Source organism: Acomys minous, assembly GCF_964271855.1.
Source record: "Acomys minous genome assembly, chromosome: 16".
NCBI lineage: Eukaryota > Metazoa > Chordata > Mammalia > Rodentia > Muridae > Acomys > Acomys minous.
Genome location: NC_140498.1, coordinates 11564608 through 11587139, shown reverse-complemented (window position 1 = coordinate 11587139; position 22532 = coordinate 11564608). Strand labels below are relative to the sequence as shown.

General features: G+C 50.2%; 1 protein-coding gene across 8 annotated transcripts in view; it reads left to right on the top strand.

Annotated features, from left to right (window-relative positions):
- RAI1 (retinoic acid induced 1) overlaps positions 1-22532 on the top strand; it is a 102556-nt gene that overhangs the window by 38173 nt on the left and 41851 nt on the right. For 2 of the 8 annotated variants that reach the window (XM_084762367.1, XM_084762366.1), the window contains one exon: positions 9282-10793. The exons of 5 other annotated variants lie outside the window; for them this stretch is intronic. The gene's annotated coding sequence lies outside the window, so the exon portion shown is untranslated. Of the gene's footprint in view, positions 1-1554; positions 1687-2352; positions 2568-9281; positions 10794-22532 lie in introns of all 8 variants that reach the window. One more of the 8 variants, XM_084762365.1, reaches the window with a different exon arrangement.

Sequence of the window (22532 nt, the reverse complement as noted above, 5' to 3'; positions counted from 1 at the left end):
ATTTGGGGTTAGGGGACTGGATTATCTTTAGACTGTTATGCGGCTGAGTCCAGGAACCCAAGGAGTTAACCTTCTCTCAGAAATCTGTCAGTCCCTAAACAACAGAGAAATGTTGTTAGCCTCTCTCTGCTAACAGCATGATGCTGCCTGGCAGGAGCTACAGATCCAGACCCTGCACTCCCTGTTCATGGTAGCAGCAGTCTCTGCCACTAGCTGGACAGGATGCATCCTGGTTCCTTATTTAAGGACCTTGTAGGAGACCAAAGTCAGAACCCGGAGAGGATTAGGTAGCCAAGCTATGGTCTTGTGGCTCAAGGGAAAGCAGTTATAAACCTGGGTCGTGGACGCTGGGAGGAATATCATCATGGGGGCTGGGTCTAGGAAGAAGAACATCAAGACCTTTCTGACCCTCTGCCTTACCCATACCCTCACCCTCACCCCTGCAGCTGAAGGCCTGGGTCTGCCCCCTAGGGTAGACTGCCCTGGAGATGAGGGCTCTGGGAGGCGGGCTTCATTTTGCCAGGCTTGTTGCTGCCTACTCTTCAACCCGGGGCACAGCACCTTGGGGAGCTGTGTGTGATGGAGGACTGGGAAAACAACACGGGGAGCACCACCAACCCTGCCTGGATGTGACCTCCATTTCCTGTAGGCAAAAGCTGTTCTCATAGAACCTCCGAGCCAGGCACACTGCAGACAATATTGTCTGGTATTTGGCTAGACAAACACAGGAGTGAATGATTAATGAGTGACTCAGTGACTGGAAGGAGATTGGGAGCAGCGGGGCATTTTTAAAGTTTTTTTTTTTTTGACATATATGTTATAACACAGTTTGCAAAACACCCTGAAAAATAGAGAAAACCAAATTGACTGTCTTATTGGGCTCTGACAGTGCTCACAGGCTAGTATGGTTCTTCCCACATGTTGGCCTTGATGGCTGGTAGTTCTAAAGGCTTTGTTGAGTTGTCCATATTTAGATGTGTATCTTGCTTTGGGGGGGGGATGTTGATAACACCAGCCTTTTCCTGTTTAGTAACCGGCTATTTATTTATTTGCTTAGTAAGGTTTTTCGAGACAGGGTTTCTCTGTGTAACAGCCCTGGCTGTCCTGGACTCCCTTTGTAGACCAGGTTGGCCTTGTACTCACAGAGATCCCCCTGCCTCGGCCTCCTGAGTGCTGGGACTAAATGTGTGCACCACCATGCCTGGCATAACCATCTCTTTATAAACACCAATGTTAATATCTTTAGGCTTTTCCAGTCAAGCGGATTTGCTATAATTTGCTTAATACTGCCCTTTGTTCCTTTTTTTCTTTTTTCAAGTGATCTAGTTGGGTATATTTTGTGTGGAGAGCCTTTTCTATGCTTCAAAATGCCGCTGCTGCTGCTGCCACCACTGTGAAAGGCTCTGGTATGCCTCCAGTGGAAGGAAAAGGCTTCTCTAGCTTTCTTGGGCTAAGTAGGACACTACTCTTCCTTCCCTACTATCTAGAAACTTCGTGCTGAAACGAACCTTGGCAATGAGTCACTGGTCTGACCTCCCTCTTTTGACTGACTAGGAAACCAGAGCCCAGAGGGGAAGTGTGTCCCAAGGTCACATATCAAGAACCTGCTACTGATCTGGCGTTTGGATTATTTCATCTGGGAAGAGCCATAGACTGAGCTTGCCCAATTCATAGATGAGAGATCAGGTGAGGAAAACTAGTCAGCATGTCCCTGCTATCTCTAGCTGGAGAAGTAGCAAGCAGGCTCCTTACCCTTCTCTGTCATGTGCACTGCTGTGCTAGTAGGTCTAGGGCTACTGCCCAAGTCACCAGCCTGAGGCTGGCTCTCTCTTAACGCTTCTCACTTCCTCTTTATTTACCATCTCATTTTCCAAAGGGAAAAGCCAAGTGCGAGTGTCGAAGGCAGGCATTTCAGAAGAGGTGGGGCTATAGAGTTCAGGCCCCATGGGATCAGTCCCCTACCTCTAAGCCTCAGGTCCCAAGTTCAGAGACCCAGCTGAGGTTTTGAGGTTGGGAAGGTATAAGCACTTATCAGATATGCTATGTCTGGAATGGTGAACGGTAGAACCCATTTAGAATTCCTCTGATCTGAGGTTGACTCTGGATACCTGGAGTGAAAAGGAAGAAAAGAAACAGTAATTCCAAAATGGGAAGGGAGCTTGGAAGAAAGAATGGAGGAAGAAAATAAAACAGGAAATGGGAGAAGGGATTTAGGTCAAACAAAGGAAGAGAAATCAGGTACACAGAGGAAAGGCAGGGGCACTACTCCCAGTGGAATGTCAGGCCAGCTGGTACTAGGCACTAGGAGGTGGCTATACAGGGCTGAGTGCTGTTCTGTCACCTTCTCCATAGGGAATAAAGAGGCCACCAGCCTGGGCCCTATGTGCAACCTTTGTGGCTTGGGTCCTTCTGACCCCAAACCTGTTATACTCAGCTCTGCAGACTCTTGTAGCTGTGGCTTCTGATTCTCCACCGAGGACAGGGTTCTTTTTGTCTCCTCCCCGCCAGCACTTCAGCCCTGAAGGTTGAAACTGTGCTGAATATGGACATGTGGTATGTCTGTGCAGGTGAGTGCTCATCTGTGTGTCATGTTTTGGAATGTACCGTGTGTGTGCCTCTAATCCTCCACCTCCCTTTGTTTATTACTTGAGACAGGGATCTCATTATATAGACCATTCTGGCCTCTAACTTGTGACCATATGCATATTCCCCTGGATACACGTGCCTCTGTGTCCCCCTGTGGGTGCCCTCCACGTGGGTGTGTGTGTGCACATCTCTGCAGGTATGTATTGGGGGTGGGATATGCAAGCTTGTGTATGTGTGTGGTTGTGAGTATATAATTCCTCCTGATGGCCTTGAGGAGACTCAGGAGTCAGGCTTTTGTGAAGCCTTCAAGGTTGTAGGTGATAGGTAAAAGTGAACTATGGCCTTTTGCTGGAAGGGGTAACACCGGGCGAGCAAAAAGAAAGAAAATCTCAGAAGACCGTCTTCCTTGTGGTCTCCAAGGAGATCAGCCTGCGAAATGATCCGCACGTTAATTAAAAACGATTATATCCTGATTGAGCTGTTTCTGCTCAACCCCCAGCCAGTAAGAGGCTGAGGCTGAACCGAGGGGGGTCTGGATAAGCAGGGTCCAACCACAGACTCAGGACACAGGTGTGAAGGGCTGTGGCAGGTGCTGTGGGTGCACGCCCAGGTAGGGCTCCCTGAGGTCATATACTTGAGGTGTCGGGAGCTGGACGGCAGCCGTCAGAATCCCACAGAACTGGACTCATGTGCCTGGTGCTGCATGATTATTTACATAGCTCTGCACGTCGGTGTGTGTGGTTAGTGTTAGAGAGAAGTGACATGCTGCATGCAGCCAGATGTTGGGAACTCCAGGCTGTCCCCAGTTCTCTGGCCTCAAGGCCCAGTCTGTTTTCTTAGTTCTTAGCTGCCCCCGGAATCCCACTTTGAGCTTCAGTTTCTACGGAAGATCTGGGGAGCCAGGCCTCAAGGCCAAGGCATCTTTTCCTTCTCTGTGTCACTTCTAAGCTCCTCCCTTTCTGAGGCCCCCATCCATAGAGAGCACAAGCCATGTTGTTCCTTCACGTGGGGAATTTGACAGCTCACCACCTAGGTGGTCATCTCCTGACGTGCATCATGTGTACCCACACCTACTCCCCTGTGTTAGCTGATGACCTATAGCAGACCAGACACAAGTATCACTAGGGCCTGCAGGTACTGTAGCCACACTTGGATTGCGCGTGCTCAGATTTCTCCAGGAGAGCCCAGGCCTGGCATTGCTGTGCTTTGCTTGGTTACCTCACCATCAACCCAAGGACTGCTCTGGTAGAGAAGAGCACTCGCAAGCACCCAGTGATAGGCATTCCTCATCTTCTGGGAGACCTGCCCACCACTGCACCTCTTCCTACTCCCACACACTAATTGGCTGCCTCTGCCCCAGGCTCACCCAGATTCTCTGAGTGGGAAAGACTCATATCCCAAGGAATCTAAGGTCACTGCCCCAAAGCTTCTGAGCCTCATTTTCCCTTTTGTGCAACAGTGATGGTAGCTTTTCCTGGCAAGTCTGTCAGGTAGGGTTTGTTCAAGTGCCTGACAGCTCCTGGTGCACAAGGACTCATCTGTACATTTCTATATCCAGGACATGCTGCCATGGGAGAAGAGTTAAAGTTTGCTGGCTGTTGAGCGAGGCAAGCCATAATCCTGCAGGTTTTCTAGGAGACGTATCAGTATGAGCCTCTTGGGGAGCTAATGTGCTCACTGGAGCCACCTAAAGTTACCTCATTAAAAGTAGGCTGTTTTGGGAAAGGGAGGGGTTACCCCTGCTGGGTTGGGTCCCAATGAGATTTATTAGATATGACCCCACATTCTTAGGGGGAGCTGGACCAAGAAGAGGTTTGTAAGCCAGAAATAGTACCCTGAGGATGAGAGGAGCAGGCAGGATGGGAAATCAGCTTCCACATTCTCCAAAGGGCCCAACTGGAAGCTTACAAAACAGGTTTCCATGCATCCCACAGATACCCTTGACACACACCTAGGCAGAATGGCCTTGCCTGCCCCAGTCTGTCCATAATGCACTTCTCCCCACTGCCACAGGTCAAGGCATGGCCAGCCCTGTTTAAAATGCAAACATGGCTGGCACACACCTTTAATCCCAGCAGAGGCAGGCGGATGATTGTGAGTTCAAGGCCAACCTGGTCTACAGAGTGAGTCCAGGACAGCCAAGGCTACACAGAGAAACCCAGTGATGAAAAGTTTAAAAAAAAAAAAACCTAAACAAAACAAAACAAAAATACACTAATATGTTGTCTTGTTTCACCAGGTAAGTCTGAAGGGACTCATGCTTTCACAGTGCTAGTCCAGGTGGGCAGTGCAAGTGAAGCCATGAGAACCACCTGGTCTTCTGGGATGCAACCAGAGCACCTGCCACCCCATTTCTTAAGACCCAGAATCTAGATGTTTTGCTGACATGTTCTTTTCAAAATCATATGATATCAACTGATTCAACACAGTGCTTGTGGGACAGATATGGACCCTAGACCACCATTTGTTGCCTGATGAAATCACTGTCACCATTAGGTCTGTGCTGTCCTGTGGTACAGGCTAAATGTGAATGGTGTTCTCTCAGGAAGCTTCCTGGTCCTTTGAGACCCTAGCAGGGCTGGGATCAGAGGAGATGCAGTGGCCTGGGAAAGGCAGGTAGGAGTAGGAAATGCTAAGTGGGTTTTTTTTTCCAGGGGGTGGGGCAGTAGAGCAAAAGCAGAGGGAGAAGCCTTGTTAGAGCCATTCTGTCACGGATGCTCTGGCCATATAAACAACTGCTGGGCTGCCTTACGGTCCAGGGCTTCAGCCAAAGCCCAAGTGGCTGGAAGAAGCTATAGGAGGAGGCCATCCTGGAGGGTAGAACGTAGATTAAAGGTGCTGCATAAGGGGCATCCAGACCAGGCGGAACTAGGTCAGCCTGACCTTGTACTTGTGGCTGTTGGAACTACATTGCTAACAGCCCATAGGTATGTCTCAGAGGCCCTGCCCTGGGAGAGCCTGGCAGGTGTCCCAGCCGGGGGTTACTCAGCTCACAGTATTTTTTGCCAGAGAAGGAGCAGTAGCAGCTCATTATTCTGGACGTTGTGTTTGAGGCCTAGTGTGCAAGATGAGGAGGATGTGTGGATGTGAGCAGCTGTAGATGAGAGTGAGCACAAAGCAAGCACAGGTGGGAGCTGTAGCTGAGCACGCAGAGAACATGACTGGCTCAGAGGTGGGGACTTCACCCCCCGTCTCTTCTTTAAGGCTTCTTCTCTTGCACACTTTCTTCCAAGGATATGGACAGCCCATCTTAATACCCTGGGCTCCCCTCCCTATTGGGGCTACTGCACAGACCTCTTGGCTGAGGACTGCCAGGGAGATAGATGCAGGGCCTAACCTGTTCCCTAATCATCAGCCTGAACCAGCATCGCTGGCCTGCCATTATTAATATCAAGGAGCCATGAGGTCTTACAGGGAAAAGATGTGGCAGTCCTGGCGTGCCATAATTAAAACCCAGCAGATTGTAGTACTGGGGCGTAGGAAGCTCAGCATAGAGAGTGAGGTATAGCACCCTCCTTAGTTCCTCAGATTCTCTCTGTTGGTAAAGTTCCTTCACCCCCATTTTGCAGATGTAGAAACTAGGGTGTGCAGAGATCGTGTGCTTGTACCTGGAGGTCCTATGGAGTGGGACCCTGGCCATGGTTAGCATGGGCTCCTGGGACATTGAGTTGCGAGGGGGAGTAGGGGAAGAGGTCCTTCCGCTGAACTCCCTAGCTGGTGCCCGTGCACACACAGTCACTGAGCCCAGGCCAGCAGCAGGCCAGAAGAGGTTTGAGCAAGGACCCTCATATCCCAGGGCCCTAAGGAGATGGACACTGGTCATAGGTCACTCTGTGACTGCAAAGAGTAATTTACCCAGGGCCACACTCTAAGCTGCCATTCATGTGTTTTTCTGCTAGGTAATACAAACCTGCCTCTCTGGGCATTGGATTTGCAAAGGGGTCATTTTTCTCCTATTGTTCATTTTAATATTAGATTGGCCAAAGAGGGCAAGTAAACCTCACAGAGAAGGGCTGAACTCTTCTTCTCCAGTGATCCCAAAGAAGCCTGCTGAGCCCTTTTTTTGGGGGGGGGGGGCAGGATTTCTCTGTGTAGCCTTAGTTGTCCTGGACTTGCTTTGTAGACCAGGCTGGCCTCGAACTCACAGTGATCCACCTGCCTCTGCCTCCTGAGTGCTGGGATTAAAGGCGTGTGCCCAAATGCTGAGCCCATGTTTTGTACCAGGGGCTTTTGCACCACTACCGTCACCGACTGAAGGTGGCCTTTGTCACACGTCATTTGACAAAACAGCATACAGAAGCCTAGTGGTGGACAGCCCCTGCCAAGGAAAGCTTGCTTGGTGTTTCCACAACTCTGCCCACAAACTGTCTCTTTTCTGATAAGACCTGCTTTTTGAGAGTTAAGGCTGGAGGTGGTCATAGCTTGAGAAGGAACATCCTTAGATGAGAAGTGTTTGGTAAGCACAGGGCTTTTTTAAAATGCCAAGTTTGACACAAATCTGCTGCTTTCTGCTTTTCCTTTAAAAAAAAAAAAACAGCTGGTTGTCAGGTGTGGAGCATGCATCTAATCACAGTGCTTGGAAGGCAGGAGACTGGAGGATCTCTGAATTCCAGGCTAGCCTGGTCTACATAGTGGGGCCCAGGCCAGCCAAAGCTATACAATGATACTGTCTTGAAAAACAAACAACAGAACAAACAATCATAGCTAACTAGTGATAAACTGGGTTTGGAAGGTGTAGCCAAGAGTTTTCTGCTCCCCACCCCCAGAAAGGGTACGCAGGAGGTGGCCTGTGGGGGATGGGTGATGGAGTCAGGCATGGCGTGCTTGTGGAGTGTGCTATTGCCTGTTAAGTATTGGTTGGCAAGGCCTGAATACTAACACAAATCGTATTCTGCTTGTTCTGAAATGTGATTGCAGTTATTCAGGTGACCTCAGTGTCATAGCATCAGGAATGGGGACTTTTGTGCTCCCACTTTTAGCAGGCCAGAAATCTGGAGCGAAGTGAAAGGAAGTGGAATACCCAGGTCCCAGTGTAGCAGGCTGGGGACAGAGTCCTGCCAGTCCTGTGCTTCATTTCATCTCAGACCCAGGGATGCTTTCTTCCTGTGCATTTTCAAGAACATTCTTTTAGTTAATATGCGGGAGAGACTTCCACATTCTTCTACATAACCTTTTGCTGAAGCGACATTGTGCGATAAAAGGGTCCCAGGAGAGCCAGTGCAGTTTGGGCTACGAAGGACGGAGAATACCGATGCCGTAGGCTGGGCTGCTCCCAGGAGCTAAGAGGCCTGGCCAGCTCTGTTGATACCAGCAAGGTGTGGCCCTGGCACACTGCCATCTTGGACTTTAGAACCGTGTGTTGACTCACATCCATGTTTAACTTTGGATTTCTCTTCTTTCTTGTTTTTGGGTAAGGATGCCTTCCCTAGCAAAGGAAGGTCAGGCAGAGATAAAGTGTGTCTCCTGAACAGGACTGGGAAGGCTGGAGAAGGTAGTAGGGGACAGATGTCAAAGCTCTGTGTCTAGGCAAAAGCTAACTGGTTGGGGTCACAGCCTGTGCTGAGGGCACAGTGGAGGGCATATTGAAGCTGTATTCACATCCATCAAAACAGGCTCTGGAGGGTCCAGTTAATTGAGGCTGGTTCTAAATTGGGAGGCTTAATAAATGGTAATTGTCCTCCTGTGACAGCAAACCAGAGCTACACAGTGCCACCCGGACAGATCAGGAATCGTGCTGGGCTTCTTCCCTTTTACTATTTGGGGACTTAGAGAATTGTCCCACAGAGGCCAGGTATCAGGAGTGCCTGGTGCAGGCCAGGGGCTCAGCCTTCTTTGCAGTTCCAGAATAGAGGGATTGTAGTGTGCTTGTGTCTATACTGAACCGCTGGGATGCTCCTGGAGGCATATCTGTGTGTGCTGGTACTGCCTACCCCCCACTTAGCAACTTCTAGATTCTACCCCTCACCCTCTCACCGCCTCCCGCACAGGGCATGGCTTTGTGTATTGGAGAGCAGTGCTTGGGTGTGTGGACAAAGGTGACATAGCCAGGCTTGCTTCTACCCAAGGGGCCTGGGCTGCCCAAGGGAGAGTAAACACCTCATCCTAGTGAATGTTCAAGCAGATACTGAATATACTATTCTCACTTTCCCTGTCTCCTAAAGCCCAAAGTGCTGTGATTGAGTTTCATAACTGTTGGTACTGAGCAGTTGCTAGGTTGCCAGTCTAGTCTGGGAACTGACAAAATGCTTCCACTTCTTGGTGTCTCTAGAATGTAAGACCCTCAGGAAAGTCAGGTAAGGCTCACAGTGGGTATGGATGTATCTTTGATGTGTGTATAAATGGTGGACACGGATTTCTATGTTATTCTGAGCCAAGGTGCTAAAGGGTGACATGGTTCTACTGTGCACAGTGTAGTTTTTATCATGATGTGCAGTGCTGCTTAACAGTGAGGACATGGTGGGAGGGGTGTGGCTGTATGAACTCTTACATACTATTCCTTCCTGCCCCACATCCTCTCACATTCCTGCCCCAGGCAAGATCCTCCTGCTCAGTAGTTCTTAACCTCCCTAGTGCTGTAACCCTTTACTACAGTTCCTAAAGTTGTGGTGACCCCCAACCATAAGATTATTTTCGTTGCTACTTCATTACTAATTTTGCTACTGTTACGAATTGTAATGTATATATCTGATGTACAGGATATCTAATATGCAACCCCTGTGAAAGAGTCGTTCACCTCCAAACGGGTCGCGACCCACACATCCTTAGCAACTGAGACAAGAGGACCCGGCAGATGCCTGAGAGGGCTCCAGGAACCAGAGACACAAGGGAAGAGGAGGAAGTGGCTCTCAGTTCCTTCAGCATGTGAGCCAGGGCAGGAAGCTTTGCCTTGGTGTCTCCAGACAGGAGCTGGAATGGCTCCAGAGCCAGGACATCCTCTGGAGACAGCATGGAGTGCATCTCTGGAGGAGGTGATTTCTGAAGACGAAATAGGGTACATTTGAAAGTGAAATGAGAATTCTTCTGGAGATACATTTTTTGTTTTGTTTTAAGTAAAGATGAGGAGGCTTTTCTGCATTCTGAGTTTTGCCAGACGTAACGCTTCTGAGAGTGGAGCCTTTCTAGAGATCAACTGTAGTGCCTCTTTGAGGATGTTGCTGGAGTATTTCCGGAAACAAAGGGGCACTTTTGGATCTGAGGTACTTGAGGTAAAATGAGCATCCGGAGATGGGGCGTAGCATTTCTGGAAAGCTTCTTGGAATGGAGCTGTTAGGAGAGCACGGACATTTCTGGAGATGGATCATACTTGAAGATAAAGAAGGTGTTTCTGGAGATGGAACATTGTGCAGCCGATGAGCTTCTGGATTAAAAGGAAGCATTCCTGAAGAGAAAATGGGTGATTCTTGGAGACAGTATTTTAGATCAAGGATAGTAATTTCTGGAGATGAGGGGACATAGCCAAACAGGCTGTTGGGAAGCCTGTTAAAAGATGAGACATTCTCACGGTACCCAGAGACCCCCTCTCCTCATATGCACGCTCTGTGGAGGTGGGCCTGAGGTGCGGAGGTCAGCAGTGCCCTTTCCTCCTCTAGGCCTGTTTCGACACTCCCCAAGACTTTTTCTAAGGGACAGTACAGAGTTTGCCTAGTAAGACCCAAGCCCTCTCACTCCTGTTTTTGGGTTGCTTACCCTACCCTAGTATGCTCAGGTGGCCTTCAGGCTCACCATGGGATAGCCAGTGTTGAGTGTTTAGATTTCATTTACTTCAGTTTTGTTAGAACCAACCGAGACTCCCTTTATGGCCCCCTGCACTGGGAGCCTCCAGTCTTTCTCTATACGCCCCCCACCCCCGGCCTAGCCTCTTATGCCTTCATGTACTCCTGAGGCTGAGGCAGAACAATGGGTGGGGATTATGAGTGATCCTAAAAAAAAAAAAAAAAAAAAAAAAAAGGCCCAGCTGCTTTTCCTGGCTGTGGGGTACCTGGCTACCTCTTCCTATTTCAGACACCGAAGCTTGTCCCTCTTGAGCTGGCCTAGAGCCCTGTAGTAATTATTTCTCTGCCTTAATTGAAATTTCAGCCTCAGTGAGTCTGCCTCAGAATTGTGTGGAGGCAAAGACCCTGCAGCAGCCTCGGGTACCCTTGCCTGCTTCAGAAGGATGGTGGTGTGGACACCAGGTACCAGGCTCCAGTCCCAGGGCGACAGTCCAGGTGAGGGGCTCAGGGCAGACTGCTGTACATAGATTACACTTTTACCCCTGCTGAATTGGGAGACGCTTAGAGAAAGCATAACCCTAAGCAGGCCAAGAAGTGACGGTGGAATTGAGGGGTGAATGACTGGGGTAGCCTGAGGAAGTAGGGTCTCAGGAAAGTCTGTGCTACCTCTTGATTTGTCAAGGACCTGGGGGAAGGTGAGCTGATACTCAGATAGTGGCCGATGGCGACAGGCCCAGTTCCTGACTTAGGACTGAGTAAAGCATTGTGGGTATAGGATAGGCTGGCTGGAGAACTGTAACAAGTCTGTTCCCCTGCTGCTTCTTGGGTGGAGCATGGGGCTAGATGCAATGTGGGTACTACCTTCCCCCTTTCCCCATCTTGGGTGGTCCCTGGGGTGGGCCTGCCTACTGAGGGAGAGAGAACAGCAAACTCAAAAGAACACTGCTTCTAAAGAAGAGCCTTTTAAGTGGGTGTGGTGGCACATACCTTTAATCATAGCACCTCAGGAGGCAGAGACAGATGGATCTCTGTGAGTCCCTGGCCAGCCTGATCTATATAGCCAGTTCCTGGTCAGCCAGGGCTACATAGTGAGACCCTATTTCAAACAAAGCATTAAGAGCAGGACACAGGAAAGCTACTACTATACAGGGCCCTCACTTCATCCACACTGGCCCCAGAACCTCTATTGGCCCATGGATGGATCTCAGTCTTCTTCATCTGGGAAGTGGGTCAGTGCTGCAGGAGTCGTCAGGACTAAAATGACCTACAAGATACCCAGAGCTGCAAGTACTGCTAGCATGTATCTGTCACCTCTTATACAGTGGGCATTGGTGTGGGGCAGCTGCAGTTCCTCCAGAGGGTGTCTTTCTGCTACCTAGGAAGTATCTGGACACAAGCACCTGATTAGGGCCACTCCACCCCAGCAGAGGGAAGGTTTTGTGACAAGGAAGACCAAGGCAATTGGAGTAAAGAGTGTGAAGGGATCAAAGGGGGGCTGCTTATTGTGAGCCCACCTGACCCCCCATCCACTACGGCCAGCACACAACAAGCTCCTGAAGTATACTCAGCATGGATCAGTGCTAGCTGTTTGCCCTTAGCATGCTTCACAGTCTGTCCTTATTGGGGTATGTGGCTATGGCTACCCTCCAAGGGAGAGAGCGAGAGGGATGACTAGACAGGACAGGGCATGTCAGCCCTCAGGAGCTGGGGAAGTAAAGGTGGATGCAAATGAAAACGGCTGTCCCATTTGCAGCCCTTTACTTTGATTCTGACAGGAAGGAAGGGTGTGGAAGAAGAGGGTGAGGACAGAGGTCTGAGCTGGCAGCCAGGGAAGGGGGTTCTGAGGCAGGGCCAGGGCCGCTGACTGGGCCGCTGGCACCTCTTGTCTACCAAGCCGGTCTGCTTGACTTGTTGCAGCGCTAGAGACTCCATCCTAATGCACATTCCAGCGTCTGCTCCTCGTCCCTCAGTTGAGCTCTGCTCCACTTCTTGAGAACGTTCAGGCTCTGCACTATCAACTTTACGCCAACAGCTACCGCTTCCTTGTACTGGCCAGGCTAGAGGCAGGCAGGAGTAGGCCCAAGGCACCAGCCCTCCTGCCAGTCAGCTGCTAAAGCTGGCCTCTTCTCTTGGTTGCAGACAAGGCTGTGGTTGTGGGGCCCTCTCCATGCACAGACCCACACGCTGAGCTGATGTGGCTCACCAGTGCAGGCAGCTATGCTTCCTGCTGGAGGGAGGGTGGTGGAAACCTCTAGATGCTCTGGCTCCACCCCATGAGGAGGATCCTAGGCCAGAGGGGGCAATTAGGGTCAGAGGTTGGTGTATGAGCAGGTGTTCACTAACTTGGGCTAGAGTTTGTCCTAGCACCCTGGCCTTGGTGTCTACCGACAGGAGAGCCTGTAAGCATCCAGGGGATGGTGCTGTGTAGCTGGGTCACACTAAACAAAATTCTGTGCACATGCTGCTCCCGTGGTCCAGGTCCTCTGAAGAGGACATTTGTCGTGCATGGGTTGTCTGTGTTTCCTGTCATCCAGGAAAACCATCCTTGTACTCCTTCCTCAGAAATACCACCCAGAGGTACCCGATACAGCCATCTCCAGAAAGTGGGGGTCACACTCCCACCTATGGCTGCCCACCTGTGCCAGCAGAAGTCTGGCGCTCTCCTGGATTTGCCCAGGTGAGAAATGACATTGTGCCAGGGCTTTGTGCAGGTACAACACTCTGAGTGCCTCGAGGTTGTAAAACCAGGCTTAGAGACTGAAAGAATTTCTCCCAGACCACAGAGCCACCTGGGATTTGAACTGGGTCTTAGAGCAGAATCCTGCAAAGGCCCTGTTGGGAACCAGCTCTGGGGAAGGAGGTCTGGTGGACAGTGCTATTTTGTGTTTATTTCTGACCTCCACTCTGTCGCCTACCCAGGCAGGGACAGATCCTGTCTTGATTTTCTCCAGAACAAAGCAGGCTCTGCCAGACATGCTAAAGCTGAGGCTTCAGTGAGAGGAGGTAAAAGAAACCCAAGCCTGCCTTTTGTTACTCAAGAAGGCATCAAGGGAAATGGATTTGCCCTTGAGCTGTGATGGGAGGCCTCCAGAAGCCATGAAGGGGAGATGGGGCAGAGGTGCTCTGGCTGTGATGTCACTGTCCCACCCCCACTTCCATCAGCGCATCAGGAGGTGGACACCATTTTAGTATTCAGCACACATTCCTACACACACACACACACACACACACACACACACACACACACACATATTCCCAGCTCCCTTCTAAACCAGGCTGACTAATGGGGAAGAGGGGATAGAGAAAAAGATTAGTGGAAAGAAAATTCAGTTCTGGATAGCTTAGTTACCAGCTCCTAATGACTCACAGAGCAGGCTCAGCCACCTTCCTAGGAGGAAGACCCACCCTCTGGGCCCCTCTATCACCCCACTAATAAGATGGGCCCTTGTTCATGAGTCCTGAGGCAGAAAGAAGCATCAAGGAGTTTTCAGTAAGAGAGAACTCCCTGGGTGGTTTTGAATAGTTGCTTTTTTTGTGGTGGTGAGGGACATGCCCTGCCCTCTTGTCCTTGTCCTCCTTGGCTCTGCCCTGGCTGCCTCCCTCCACCAGCTGCGTCTGGAACTGCCTGTGCCCAGGTCTCCACATGGATGAGCATATTTCTCCAAAGCTCAAGTCTTTTATTGTTCCTGCCCTTCCCTCCTGACACCCTTAGCTTAACAGAGGCCACAGGCAGCCTTGCATCTCAGGAAAGCCAGAGAATCCCTGAGGCTTTTCTGAAAAGGCTTAAAGCTGGTGCTCAGTGCTGAGGAAACAAAAGCACTCTCCCCACATCCAGGGTGTTGGGCCTGTGGGCCAAGGCCAAGCTCATGGCCGTCTGTCACTGCAGTGCCTGTAGACGGGGCTAAATGGAAAACAGACTGATTAAAGAGAGGGACCGAGGAAAGAAGGGAGGTGCATAAATCCATTTATCAGACACCGCATATCTGAGGCAAGCACATTTCAGCTGTTTTGGCTTCTGGCAAGCTGGACCTATCCTTTACTTTTCTAATAAAGAGGAATTACGTTTTCTGAAAAGACAGTAGCCAGCTTCATGTCAGTGTCTCTGGTAGGGACCGTAATTCCTTTCTTGTGTGTCTGCTAGCTCGTAGGTGGGCTCCTGTGGCCACAGGTAATGTGAATGCGGCACAGAACAGATGCCAGGTGCACACGAAGGCTTGGCCAAGCTCTTCCCAGCCTGGCCTGTTCACTCCCAAACTCCAGCCACGGCTCCAGGTGCAAGGATCAGGCCCTGGGACCCACAGCGGACACTTCATATTAGAAGAATGAGTCTGTTCCTACTGCTGAGGTCTTGGTATCCAGCAGGTTGCTTGGGCATGAGATCTTGCTTGGTATTAATGAAGAAATGAACAAAAGAATGTTTTCAGTCTGTAGCTACCTAACTGCATGGACCTAACCATCCTCTCTCCTCTCTGAGCCCTGCTACTAAATTTACTGGAAACTGCCCCCCCAAAAAAAAAAAAATCCTGTCAGCCTCACTACTTTAAACCATATGCATTGTTTTTATTTTAAAAATAGTTTTTTTACATTTATTTATTTTGTATGGAGGATTTATTTATTTTGTGGAGGAAGGGGGATATGCACAGTATCACAGTAAAAGTGCAACAAAGGTCAGAGGACAGCTTACTGAATTTGTTTCCCCTTCCTACCGTGTGGGTTTCGAGAATTCAACTCAAGCCCATAGGCTTTGGGAAGGGCACCTTTGCCTCTGAGCCATTTTGAGAGCCCATAGACACTGTTTTCAGTGTTTTGCTTATTTTTCCAGATTTGCTTATTTTACTATATATATATATATATAGTATATATATATATATATATATGAATGTTTTGTATGAGTGGTTGCATGTATGTGCATCTATCTGGTTGTAGCTTGGCCTCTGGAGGCTACAGTGGGCCCTGCCTGCTCTCCAGTCGTAGGCAGCACAGAGTGGTGTTGATGCGTACATGCCTCTCCACAGGGTTGTGGGTTTTTTGCTTTACACATACTACCATTCCAGTCGTAGGTTTAAATAAACTTAGGTTGGCAGAACCCTGACCATAAGGAGCACTTACCGCATAGTCGCCTTGGTGATTTGGGAGCAGCCTTCCTTGTTCTGTGTGCAGTTCTAAGCCCTGAACATCCTCATAACCCTATTGTGTCCATGCCTCACAATGAAGGCAGCATGGTTCCAGAAGGGTGAAGAAGCCCCTGAGCCACAGCAGCTCTCCACTGCTGGTACCAGGTTCTGCCAGGTGAATATGTGTCCATTGAAGTACTAGGGCCTGCTGGGCAGTGGTGGTGCAGGCTTTTAACCCCAGCACTCAGGAGGCAGAGGCAGGCAGATCTCGGATTTTGAGTCCAGCCTGGTCTACAGAGTGAGTTCTAAGACAGCCAAGGCTGAACAGAGAAACCAAAAATTTGGATCTAAAACAAAAAACAAAAAACAAAAAACTTTTTAAAATGCTGGAGCCCATGGGATATGGGGTTTCAGATGTCACTGGCTGTGTGTGTTTTCCTTGGGCTGCTGCTGATTAAGGTGGAGGTAGCCCCTCACTCATGCCAACAGACATGAAGGCTGTTGGGGTTCAGCCCACAGAAATGTGCCCACTCTGCATGCTCCTGTCCTGGGACTCCTCTGAGTCACAGTTCCTGGGTAGCCCAGGAGTCTGAATTGTCAGAATCCAGTCAGGTGTAGTTGGTGTTAACTAGGAACCAGAACAAGAAGGGTTAGAAACGGCAGGGCTGTGCAGGTAGGGCCTGGCTAGCTCTGAGTCCATAGTGGATTCAGCAGTGGGCAAGCTGCTGGGCTCTCGTATGGAGGGGAGACTAGCGGGGTGTTGCTGGCTCCCACCTAGGGTGTGCCTTTGAACTCTATCTCACTGTAGGGCTTAGAGTGTAAGCATTTAGGATAGGGAGGCTTTGCAAGACAGAACAGGGACTAGGTTCTACACCCCAAGATGTGGCTGCTCTGTCAAGACTGGCATAGGCCATGAGCAGAGCCTGCTAACCCTGGAGATGGCCCAGTCCAGGACACAGCCAAGAGCTAGCTTGTGGGTTCTTACCATTCAGGGACACTTCCAGCAGGCTGCTCTGCCGGCGCACCTGTGGGCACCATCTACTTTCTTTTTCTTTAGAAACAAAACCAAGAAATTTTATTAGATTTCTTTGTATGTCTGTGTGTGTTTGTGTCAAGACATGTACACCATAGTATGGAGGTCTTCTTCCCTTCTGCCATTTGGGTCCCAGGGATTGAACTCACGTCTTCAGATTTAGTGACAGGTGCCTGCTGAGCCATCTTGCCTCTCCCCCTTCCTCCCCCCCCCTTCCATAATCTGTCTTTAACCCCAGGGCCTTTGTGTACAAGGAGCCCTCCAGTGATTTGGTGACCATGATGCGGGACAAGGTCCTAAAGGTACCACTGTATCCCTTGTCACTGGTTTCACAGCATCTCTTCTGAGAGCTGGTGTCATTCTCTTGATCTGAGGAGGCATCTGTTCCGTTCTTGGGGGAGGGGGTTGTTTAGTTTTGCAGCCTGGAGTAAGCCCACCTGCTTCTTTCTGCCTTGGGGGTGTGATGAACCATGGTGTCCCTGCTCTTCCACAGATTCTTGCTTGGAGCTCTTGCAACCATTTAGTGCCCCTGGCTGTCCCTGCCTCATCCAAAGATGGGGGTTTCCTGGGATAATATTCCAGTCTGCCCTTCAGTGTCATTTGGCAAAGACCTTGCCATGCATGAGTGCTCACACACACAGCTTTGTTTTTTAAGGATATGGCTGCCAAACAAATTGCGTGAGTTATGTAATGATTAATTCATTACCCCATTTCTTATTAATTAAGGATAGTTATAACTGCCCTTCTGGGCATTGGTGAGGGAGCCAAGAGGGTCTCTAGCCCAGAGAGGAGCTCTACTTGGGGTGAACACACTGTACCTCTGAGGATTTCTGGAAGAGATGGGCCTGCCGACATCACCATTCTCAGGCCGCCTGCCTGTTGCTTAGCTAGACACTGTCTAGTGGGCTTCTTGGAGGTAGAGGAGCTGGTCTTCAGTCCTGAGAGTGGCAGTAGGGGCTGGTTCCTGAGTCCACTTCACTTTAGGCAGAGCGTGAAGATGCATGGTAGAGCGGGTTCCAGCTGGGAATTCTGGGGCTGCATGCCATTTATATCCTGGGACAAGGCAGGGTAGTGCTTCTCCCTGTGAGGATAAGATGAAGCTGAAGTGGTCCTCTATCGTCCACCCTTCCTCATCACTCACTTAATAGACCAGGCGGTCTGTAGCCACCAGGTGTGTCCCCACCCTCTGAGTCTTTGCAGGCTACTTGGGGCTAGTGCGTAGATGCCCAGGTTACGTCATTATTATCACATGTATTGTCACACCAAGAGCTGCATGGATAAGAGAACTGAGGAACCAATAAGTGGACCCTGAATCCAAAGACATAGGGTATAAGGAAGACTTCCTGAAGATGGCACTGCTCCAAGAAGTTTGGGGCATGTTTGTTTGCTTGTTTTTTTCTATGGCTCTGGAGATGGAACCCACATCCTGTGTGTGCTAGGTAAGCTCTACCGCTGAGCCATACCTGACCCGTGTCTACATTTTAAATTCCTACTTCGCACCATGTGGTAGGTGCTCTCTCCCATCTACAGCTACATTCCATTAACACAAGCAACCATGTGAAGGATCTCCTGTGTGGTGCCTGTAAGCTAAAGAGCAGAGAGGGGCTAGCCTGGCCATCTCAGAGACAACTAGATGAAAAGCAGTGTTGGGGGGAAGGTTCCATACCTAGCAAATGGAATGGTGTGTGCAAAATTTATGTCTATGGGAGCAGTGATAGCATGTTATCCTTTCGTGCTGAATGTGAGCTGAGAGAGTGGTCCCACAGTGTAGCCCCAGGGGCCTTCGCCTTCCTGTACTGTTCAGTACCCAGTGAAAAACACACCTCCAGGCCAGGGATCTGTCCTTGACCAGAAGATGGCAACTAGGCTGGGATGTGCATCACAACAGCCTCCAATGCCTGTCAGGCGCTCCCTTCAATTCTGCACACCTAGCTCCAATACATCTGTCCAGAAAGAGGCTGAATAGAGAACAAAGCCTGCCTGTCAGACGGGTTCTCAGTTGTCTTGCCAGCTACCCAGCTGTCTCCGGGAACAGCCCCCTGAGTACACTACCTCACCTGGCCTTACTTTGGGTTTTTGAGACATGTTCTCTGGGAACCAGGTCCTACTTCTTAGGGCCAGCATTGCCTGTCTCCACCTCTTCAATCTTACGACTGATTACAGACTCCCCTGCTCTTTATATAGACGCTGGGTCGGGGTCAGACTGTGGTCTTCATGCTGTGTACACATACACACACACACACACACACACACACACACACTTTTCATTTGGTCTCAGGAAATCATCACACTTGGGCTGGGTGTTCAGAAGGCAGAGGAAACCTGTTTGTGGAAAGGCCACCATGTTGATAAGAAGCTGGGACCAGAGACGTTTATGGTTGTACATGTTGTACACAGCCCTCTGTGTAGTCTTGGCACCTGGAGTGTTTTATACAAAAATGCATGCCATACCTCTGCCTATCATCTTCCCTTCCCTCTCCCTTTCCATAACAACTCAGGTTTGTGGCACCAATGAGGTTATGAAAATTATGTATATCACTAGTGAAGGACTGACCTACAATTCTGCCATTCACCCTGTCCAATAGGCTCAAAAGGGCTGTCCCCATCTTACTGAGGGGCAAGGGAAGCTGGGGCAGGGGAGGATGGTGTAGATTGCTCCTGGACTGAGAGGCTACACCAGGTGCTTCCTGTTTTCCAAGTGGGGACAGTTAGTGTGTGGGCCATGGCTTGAGCTAGTTCTGCCTTCTCAGACACAGGGAAGGCTTGGTCTAGTTGGGGGATGTTTCCCATGCCCGACAGGCAGGACAGGAGGTGAGGGGTGGCAAAGAGCACCTGAAGCCAGCATAGCACTGGCTGTCTGCCAGCAACTGGCAGCCTTGGCCACAGTGGCCTCAGCCTTGACCTATGTGCTGCCTCTAGGAATCCCAGGGCCTGCCCATGTTCCTTTCTGTAGCCCCTCGGTCTCTGAGGCTTTCCCAGGCACACAGTCCTTATTTTGCAGCAGATTGCCTGGGCAACCTGAGGCCCACTCCCCAGCAGCAGCTTCTGCCACTTGTAGCTAAGTAGGGGGAGTTGGGATTTGCAGGTAGGCTCTGTGGTGCCTGTAATCAGCCCCACAAGGCCCCTGCTGTGGGCACCCTTAAGTGCTGCTTCCGGAGCCTACTTGAGATACACCTGCATGTGCTAAGAAGGGAGGCAGCAATTCACCAAAACAACCCCAAGTGCTGGCTGGCGAGGCCAAGACTCAGTTTCCCTTCCCATGAACAAACACAGTGTCTGAGGTCCATTGCAAGCTTTTTCAAAATCCAGTATCCTGGAGGTGCATGGCCCAGGGGCTTCCCCACTCAGGGCCTCTTGATTTTCCATCCCTGCGAGAGGAATGAGCTCCTGACTCCTTTCTAGGCCTCCTCCTCTACTGTGCCCTCATCTCTTTCTTTCCAGAGACATTATAAATCAAACGGCTTAGAACGTAAGGCATCAAAAATTCTGAAACCTTCATCTATTATTAACGCTGACAGTAAATTCCCCCTTCGAGCGTTTTACATAGCAACTGTTACCAAGACTCACTGGTGGAGCTGCACTCAACCACCAAATCCTGGTGGCTCTGGGCGGATGCCCGGGCCAGCCAGTTTCTGGGCCATACTTGTTGGCCACCTGAGCACCTGCCAGCTTCTCCTGGGGCTGCTAGGGAAGTGTCTCTTGCTAAGGAAACAGCTGGCATCCTGCTGAAAGAGGGTCCCAGCTGCTTTTGATGATCCCTGCTGGAAACTCCTCGCAGACCCCAGCTCCAGGCCAGAGAAAAGGCCCCTGAAGCCTCTGAGGCCATGCCTAGGGGTAGGGATAGGGTCTGAGGGGGAAGACAGGAAAAGGCTTCGTAGATGCTAAGGGCTGTGCAGATGTTGTTTACAGACTCACCCACCTGTCAGCTAGACTCCTGAGTGACTGTTTGTCTGCAGGCGGTATCTAAGCACTGGGGATTTAAAACAAAGACAAAAGGCCTAGTCCCTGTCGAATCTGGTTTGGTAGGAGACAGTGGTGTCAAGCTCTGATTGCAATGGAGAACAAGAATCAATGTGTGTGCCAGGAACCCACTCAGGGAACAGGGACAAGCAGAAAGGGGGTGGAGGGGTGTCTGTCTAGGGTTTGGAAGGATGAACAGGGTCTGTGAATTTCAACAGAACTGGCATGTGCTGGGGTCTTGGAGCAAGCAACACCCGAGTGGATTGCAGACTCATCTGTTGGAGCAGGAGCTACAGGAAAAAGCAATAATGGCTGTTAGGACTTAGAACGTAAAGCAAATGGTAGTTGTTAGAGGGCCCTGAGAGCTATGAGAAGTTTTTAAAAGGGGAGGAACACAGATGTGAGCTGGGGGTGGGTACTTAAAAGACAGCTGGGTGGGGCAGCATTGACAGGTACCAGCTTGTTAACAGTCACTGCTCAGAGAAGAGAAGGGTCTGCAGAAGTTCAGTTAGGCTCTTTTTGGTTTTTCGAGACAGGGTTTCTCTGTGTAGCCGTGGCTGTCCTGGACTCACTTTGTAGACCAGGCTGGCCTCGAACTCACAGCCATCCACCTGCCCATGCCTCCCGAGTGCTGGGATTAAAGGCGTGCGCCACCACGTCTGGCGGCAGTTATGTTCTTACACATGCCCAACCCCATGTTAGGTAGAGCAGTGCAGCCTTGGTCTTGGTTCTAATAATGGCCTGGACCACGCAAGCCTTTCCTGTAGCAGAATGGCCAACCAATGAGGGCCTGTCAGAGAATAGGACAAGGGCTTGGGCACTGTCTGGGAATAAAGTATTTGCCGTGCAATAAGAAAAGCTGGCAAGGTGGTACACATTCGTAATCTCGCTGCTGAGGAGGGAGATGTGCATCCCTGGAGTGCTCAGGCCAGCTAGCCTAACTGAATTAGTGGGTTCAGTCTCAACACTTAAGATGGAGAACAATTGAGATGGACATGTGACATCAACTTCTGGCTTACACACACACACACACACACACACACACCAGCCAAAACTAAAACAAAACAAAACCCAGGACTTCCACACAGCCAAGGGGTCAGTGTTATGTAGTAACAAATAAAGTAGGTGGTAATTGCGGAAATTTCAGCAAATGGAAATCCTAGAAAAATGGGGTTTCTTGTGGCCTTCTGGTGCCTGGTCACATTTGGGTCATAGCCCAGGATCAGGCAAGACAGGAGCGGTGTTCTGAGTAACAACAGCTTTTGGCAAACTGTACCCTGGGGTACAGAGGAATACAAGGGTCTTCCCCAAAGGATGAATGAAGAAAAGTAGGCCACGAAAGGGCAAGCAGACACAGTACTCAGTGCCTGTTTCCAAAGATGAGAGCTGGACTTTGATCTCTGCTTCCATATTCTGTACGTAGCATAGCTCTGCATGCATTGTCATTGAAGTAAGCAAACAGGTTTAGCGAGGCCATGATGGCCTTGGATAGCCAGGGTGTGGGGGTGCGCAGTGCAGTGGGGGGTGGCTTTCTGGAGTAGGTGGGCTAGGGGACAGTGTGTGAAAGAATTGAGTGCATAACCCCAGTTCATTTACCTACAGAACTGGGTTATGGCACAATCCTGTAGTCTCAGAACTTGTAGAGAGGCAGGAGAGTGAGGAATTCAAGACCAGTCTGGGTCACATGCCACGCTGTCATGTTCCCCACCACACCCTACCCCACTCCCCAAAAGGAAAAACAAGAAACACAGTGTCACCTACAGACTACTGCTCAGCTCAGGGCTGCAGGCTGGTGCTCTACAGTGTTCAGGTGGGTGAGGACAGACAAATGACTAGGCAGTTAATAGCTGCACACTCAGTGCCATCATGGTGGAAGGCAGATAGGGAGGAACCGACCACTCAGAGAGGGCTTGGCCTTTACGGCCCAGCTCAGTGTCTTCCTGCCTTCTGAAGACCCAATAGCAAGGTGTGGCCAGCAGAGTCCTGGGTAGTTCTGTGTTCCTCTCCTTGGGAGAGGGCCCAGCCCCACCCAGAAATACGGGCGAGTAGAAGCCTGCTATGTGCCTGGCTTTGGTTTTCTTTACTCTCATATGGCCTCTTAGCTCTCTTAAGTCCTATGCAGGTATC